This window comes from Nicotiana tomentosiformis, chromosome 7 (assembly GCF_000390325.3).
Source record: "Nicotiana tomentosiformis chromosome 7, ASM39032v3, whole genome shotgun sequence".
NCBI lineage: Eukaryota > Viridiplantae > Streptophyta > Magnoliopsida > Solanales > Solanaceae > Nicotiana > Nicotiana tomentosiformis.
Window position 1 is genome coordinate 106,412,863 of NC_090818.1, and position 7,006 is coordinate 106,419,868.

Genomic DNA, 7,006 nt, shown 5'->3' on the forward strand with positions numbered 1-7,006 from the left:
GGTAGGCGGTGTCAGTCGCCAGTTGGGTGGTTCAAGCCGGGAGAGGCTCGGTTGTTGGGCACATACTTAGTACATGATGCCTTGGAAAAGGTCAAGATTATACAGGATCGAGTTCGAACAACTCAGTCCAGGAAGAAGAGTTATGCCGACCACAGAGTTTGTGATGTCGCACTCATGGTCGGAGAGAGAGTGTTGCTTCGGGTATCACCCATGATGGGTGTAATGAGGTTCGGAAAGAAGGCAAAGTTGAGCCCTAGGTATATCAGACCTTTTGAGATTCTAGAGAGAGAAGGAGATGTGGCTTATAGACTTGCGTTGCCACCTTGTTTAACAGCTGTTTATCCGGTATTCCATGTGTCCATGCTTCGAAAGTATCACGACGATCCGTCCCATGTGTTAGATTTCAGCTATGTCCAGTTGGACAAGGATTTGTCTTACGAGGAGGAGCCGGTGGCTATTCTAGCCCGGCATGTTCGCCAGTTGATATCAAAGAGTTACCCTTCAGTTCGAGTGCAGTGGAGAGGTTAGCCTATTGAGGCAGCTACTTGGGAGTCCGAGTTCGATATGCGGAGTATATATCCCCACCTTTTCACCAGCCCAGGTACTTTTCTATGTCCGTTCGAGGACGAACGGTTGTTTTAAAGGTGGAGAATGTGATGACCCAAACGGTCATCTTATATTTTAGAACTCGAATCTGCGCTTTTAAGCCTTAAAAATCTCATTTTTACTTTCCTCAATTTGCGTGCACAGTCTAGGCGTGTTTCCGGAAAAACTTTTATGTTGAAAACTTATTAAACTAAGAATTTATGCCTTAAAAGTTGATTTTAGTTGACTTCGGTCAACATTTTTGTAAACGGGCCCGGATCCTGGTTTTGACGGTCCCGATGGGTCTGTATCGAATTATGGGACCTGTATGTCCGGAATCGAGTTCGGAGATCCCTAGCTCGAGTTATGAATTTTTGAGGAAATTTAAAAGTCTGAAAATTAATTATTTCTAAGAATTGATTGATGTTTGGCATTGTGAGTACCGAGTCCGTATTTTGGTTTCGGAGCCCGGTACAGGTTTATTATGATATTTAAGACTTGTATGTGAAATTTGGTGAGAAACGGAGTTGATATGACATGATTCAGACGTCCAGTTGAGAAGATATGAATTTTAAAGTGTTCTAGAGAATTTTATTTGATTTGGTGCTAAATTCGTTGTTCTAGGAGTTATTTTGACGATTTGATCGTGCGAGCAAGTTCGTATGATGTTTTTAGACTTGTGTGCATGTTTGGTTTGGAACCGTGAGGGCTCGGGTGAGTTTCGGATAAGCCACGGGATGTTTTGGACTTAGAAAATCTGGTATTTTACTGCAGCAGGTGTTCTGGCATGTCCTTCGCGTTCGCGAAGGTACTCTCGCGAACGCGAAGAGTAAACTGGGTAGCTGGAGTTTTCTTCTTCGCGAATGCGAAGGCTTGGTCGCGAACGCGAAGCGATGGGGGCGTTACCCTTCACGAACACGACCAGCATCTCGCGAACGCGTAGTGTTAGGCACACCTGGGAAGAGTCGATCGTTCCTTCATCGCGAACATGACAGTGCTCTCGCGAACGCGAAGGTTTGGCCTATGCCAGGGGGTAGCCTACGCGAACGCGAACACTGTCTCGCGAACGCGAAGGTTGGGCAGCCTATACTCTTCGCGAACATGATAGTGCTCTCGTGAATGCGATGAACATTGTCGCCCAACACTTAACAGAATCCAAACACGGGATTTAGCCAAAAATTCATTTTTCTCAAAAACCAAATGGTGAGAGGTGATTTCCAAGAGTCATCTTCTTCCCCAAAGTGTTGGTAAGTGATTCTAAACTATTTTCTTTCAATTACCCACTATATTTTATGAATTATCAACCTAAAATCTAGAGTTTTCATGGTAGAATTAGGGATTAGGGTAGAAACTAGGGATTTCAAGAATTTGAGGATTTAGACCTCAATTTGAGGTCGGATTCCAAAACCAATTATATATTCGGGCTCGGGGTGAATGGGTAAATGGATTTTGATCTGAACCTCGGGTTTTGACCAAGCGGGCCCGAAGTCAATTTTTCGACTTTTTAGAGGAAAATTTGGGAAATTTAATTTATGCAATATAATTGATTCCTTTAGCAATATTTGATATTATTGAGTCATTTTTGAATAGATACGAGTGGTTTGGAGGTGAATTCTAAAGGAAAAGCTGTGATTGAGAATTAAGTGGCATTCAGAGCGAGGTAAGTATTGTGTCTAACCCTAACTTGAGGGAATTAAGAACCTTATACTATTTGCTATGTGAAATTCATGTGAGCGGCGTATATGTGAAGTGACGAGTACTTATGCACCGCCAATTTGCTAGTTTTTCATATTTCTTCTATTTTTCTTATATTGTCTCTTTCATATGCCAAATTGCTACGTGTTTAGACTAGTGTTGTTAATTTGATTGTTCTTATCATGTTCATGGACCTTCTGGTGATAATTGAGCATTTATTTCGAAGATTGAGATTTATATTGTGGAACTAAATGTTGAGGTAAGGCTTGTACTTGTTATTTTATCTCCCTATTGTTAATTGTTCATTGCATTATGGTAAGGGAGAGTGTTAATGCACGAAGGGTGATGCCGTACCATATTGTGAGTGTTAATGCACGAAGGATGATGTCGTGCCATATTGTGAGTGTTAATGCATGAAGGGTGATGTTGTGCCATATTGTGAGTGTAAAAGCACGAAGGGTGATGTCGTGCCATATTATGAGTGTTAATGCACGAAGGGTGATGCCGTGCCATGATATGAGAGTTAATGTACGAAGGGTGATGCCGTGCCGTCTTTATTGATTTTATGGTGAGATTGAGAGTAAAAGAACGAAGGGTGATGCCGTGAATATTTTCATTACAGTATTTGTGCTCCTGTTGATTCATATTATGTTGGTTGCGTCAGTTCTCATTCTGATGTAGCTCTTTACTTCGTATTTTCCCCCAGCATGTATCCCCTCCCGATAATTCTTGTCTGATTCTTTATTACTGTTATTTGTATATACACTATTAAATTATACAGATTGATTTGTAGGTGCCTTGCCTTAGTCTCATCACTACTTCGTTGAGGTTAGGCTCGACACTTACTAGTACATGGGGTCGGTTGTACTGATACAGAACTCTGCACTTTCTGTGCAGATTTTGATCGAGATTTTAGCTGTTGGACCCGCTATCCGTAGACTCAAGGTAGATCTGTCGGCGTTCACATACCTTGAATTCCCCATCTATCTTTTCAGTTTTACTATTTCTTTTATCCAAACAATTGTATTTCTTTCAGACTATTACTTGTAATGAATTCTAGAATGCTCGTGAATTGTGACTAGTAGTTAATCTAGTCTTTGTATTATTCCGCACCCATTATATTTCACCTTAGCTAATTTATTGTTATTTACTGAATGGAAATAAGGATTTGGTTTAATGATTCTCTAACGTTGGCTTGCCTAGCAAGTGAAACGTTAGGTGCCATCAGGGTCCTGACGGTTGGAATTCCGGGTCGTGACAATTGCAATATTATAATTGAGACAAATAATGTTGAGTTCTTTGAATATATTTATCCACTATCTGATAATATTATAATTGGTAAGTGATTCTAAACTATTTTCTTTCAATTACCCATTACATTTTATGAATTATCAACCTAAAATCTAGAGTTTTCATGGTAGAATTAAGGATTAGGGTAGAAACTAGGGATTTCAGAAATTTAAGGATTTAGACCTCAATTTGAGGTCGGATTCCAAAACCAATTATATATTCGGGCTCGGGGGGTGAATGGGTAAATGGATTTTGATCCGAACCTCGGGTTTTGACCAAGCGGGGCCGGGGTCGATTTTTCGACTTTTTGGAGGAAAATTTGGGAAATTTAATTTATGCAATATAATTGATTCCTTTAGCAATATTTGATATTATTGAGTCATTTTTGAATAGATACGAGTGGTTTGAAGGTGAATTCTAAAGGTAAAGTTGTGATTGAGAATTAAGTGGCATTTAGAGCGAGGTAAGTGTTGTGTCTAATCCTGACTTGAGGGAATTAAGAACCTTATACTATTTGCTATGTGAAATTCATGTGCGCGGCGTATATGTGAGGTGACGAGTACTTATGCACCGCCAATTTGCTAGTTTTTCATATTTCTTCCGTTTTTCTTATATTGTCTCTTTCATATGCCAAATTGCTACGTGTTTAGACTAGTGTTGTTAATTTGATTGTTCTTATCATGTTCATGAACCTTCTAGTGATAATTGAGTATTTATTTCGAAGATTGAGATTTATATTGTGGAACTAAATGTTGAGGTAAGGCTTGTACTTGTTATTTTATCTCCCTGTTATTAATTGTTCATTGCATTATGGTAAGGGAGAGTGTTAATGCACGAAGGGTGATGCCGTACCATATTGTGAGTGTTAATGCACGAAGGATGATGTCAGGCCATATTGTGAGTGTTAATGCATGAAGGGTGATGTTGTGCCATATTATGAGTGTAAAAGCACGAAGGGTAATGTCGTGCCATATTGTGAGTGTTAATGCACGAAGAGTGATGTCGTGCCATGATATGAGAGTTAATGTACGAAGGGTGATGTCGTGCTGTCTTTATTGATTTTATGGTGAGATTGAGAGTAAAAGAACGAAGGGTGATGCCGTGAATATTTCCTTTAGAGTATTTGTACTCCTGTTGATTCATATTATGTTGGTTGTGTCAGTTCTCATTCTGATGTAGCTCTTTACTTCGTATTTTCCCCCAGCATGTATCCCCTCCCGATAATTCTTGTCTGATTCTTTATTACTGTTATTTGTATATACACTGTTAAATTATACAGGTTGATTTGTAGTTGCCTTGCCTTAGCCTCATCACTACTTCGTTGAGGTTAGGCTCGACACTTACCAGTACATGGGGTCGGTTGTACTGATACAGCACTCTGCACTTTCTGTGCAGATTTTGATCGAGATTTTAGCTGTTGGACCCGCTATCCGTAGACTCAAGGTAGATCTGTCGGCGTTCACATACCTTGAATTCCCCATCTATCTTTTCAGTTTTACTATTTCTTTTATCCAAACAGTTGTATTTCTTTTAGACTATTACTTGTAATGAATTCTAGAATGCTTGTGAATTGTGACTAGTAGTTAATCTAGTCTTTGTATTATTCCGCACCCATTATATTTCACCTTAGCTAATTTATTGTTATTAACTGAATGGAAATAAGTATTTGGTTTAATGATTCTCTAACGTTGACTTGCCTAGCAAGTGAAACGTTAGGCGCCATCAGGGTCCTGACGGTGGGAATTCCTGGTTGTGACAATTGCAATATTATAATTGAGACAAATAATGCTGAGTTCTTTGAATATATTTATCCACTATCTGATAATATTATAATTGGTAAGTGATTCTAAACTATTTTCTTTCAATTATCCATTACATTTTATGAATTATCAACCTAAAATCCAGAGTTTTCATGGTAGAATTAAGGATAGGTAGAAATTAGGGATTTCAGGAATTTGAGGATTTAGACCTCAATTTGAGGTCGGATTCCAAAATCAATTATATATTCGGGCTCGGGGGGTGAATGGGTAAATAGATTTTGATCCGAACCTCGAGTTTTGACCAAGCGGGGCCGGGTTCGATTTTTCAACTTTTTGGAGAAAAATTTGGGAAATTTAATTTATGCAATATAATTGATTCCTTTAGCAATATTTGATATTATTGAGTCATTTTTGAATAGATACGAGTGGTTTGAAGGTGAATTCTAAAGGTAAAGCTGTGATTGAGAATTAAGTGGCATTCAGAGCGAGGTAAGTGTTGTGTCTAACCCTGACTTGAGGGAATTAAGAACCTTATACTATTTGCTATGTGAAATTCATGTGAGCGGCGTATATGTGAGGTGACGAGTACTTATGCACCGCCAATTTGCTAGTTTTTCATATTTCTTCCGTTTTTCTTATATTGTCTCTTTCATATGCCAAATTGCTACGTGTTTAGACTAGTGTTGTTAATTTGATTGTTCTTATCATGTTCATGGACCTTCTGGTGATAATTGAGTATTTATTTCGAAGATTGAGATTTATATTGTGGAACTAAATGTTGAGGTAAGGCTTGTACGTGTTATTTTATCTCCCTGTTATTAATTGTTCATTACATTATGGTAAGGGAGAGTGTTAATCTACGAAGGGTGATGCCGTACCATATTGTGAGTGTTAATGCACGAAGGATGATATCGGGCCATATTGTGAGTATTAATGCATGAAGGGTGATGTTGTGCCATATTGTGAGTGTAAAAGCACGAAGGGTAATATCGTACCATATTGTGAGTGTTAATGCACGAAGAGTGATGTCGAGCCATGATATGAGAGTTAATGTACGAAGGGTGATGCCGTGCTGTCTTTATTGATTTTATGGTGAGATTGAGAGTAAAAGAACGAAGGGTGATGCCGTGAATATTTCCTTTACAGTATTTGTGCTCCTGTTTATTCATATTATGTTGGTTGTTTCAGTTCTCATTTTGATGTAGCTCTTTACTTCGTATTTTCCTCCAGCATGTATCCCCTCCCGATAATTCTTATCTGATTCTTCATTACTGTTATTTGTATATACACTGTTAAATTGTACAGGTTGCTTTGTAGGTGCCTTGCCTTAGCCTCATCACTACTTCATTGAGGTTAGGCTCGACACTTACCAGTACATGGGGTCGGTTGTACTGATACGACACTCTGCACTTTCCGTGCAGATTTTGATCGAGATTTTAGCTGTTGGACCCGCTATCCGTAGACTCAAGGTAGATCTGTCGGCGTTTACAGACCTTGAAGTCCCCGTTTATCTTTTCAGGTTTACTGTTTTTTTCATCCAAACAGTTGTATTTCTTTCAGACTATTACTTGTAATGAATTCTAGAATGTTCGTGAATTGTGACTAGTAGTTAATCTAGTCTTTGTATTATTCTACACCCATTATATTTCACCTTAGCTAATTTATTGTTATTTACT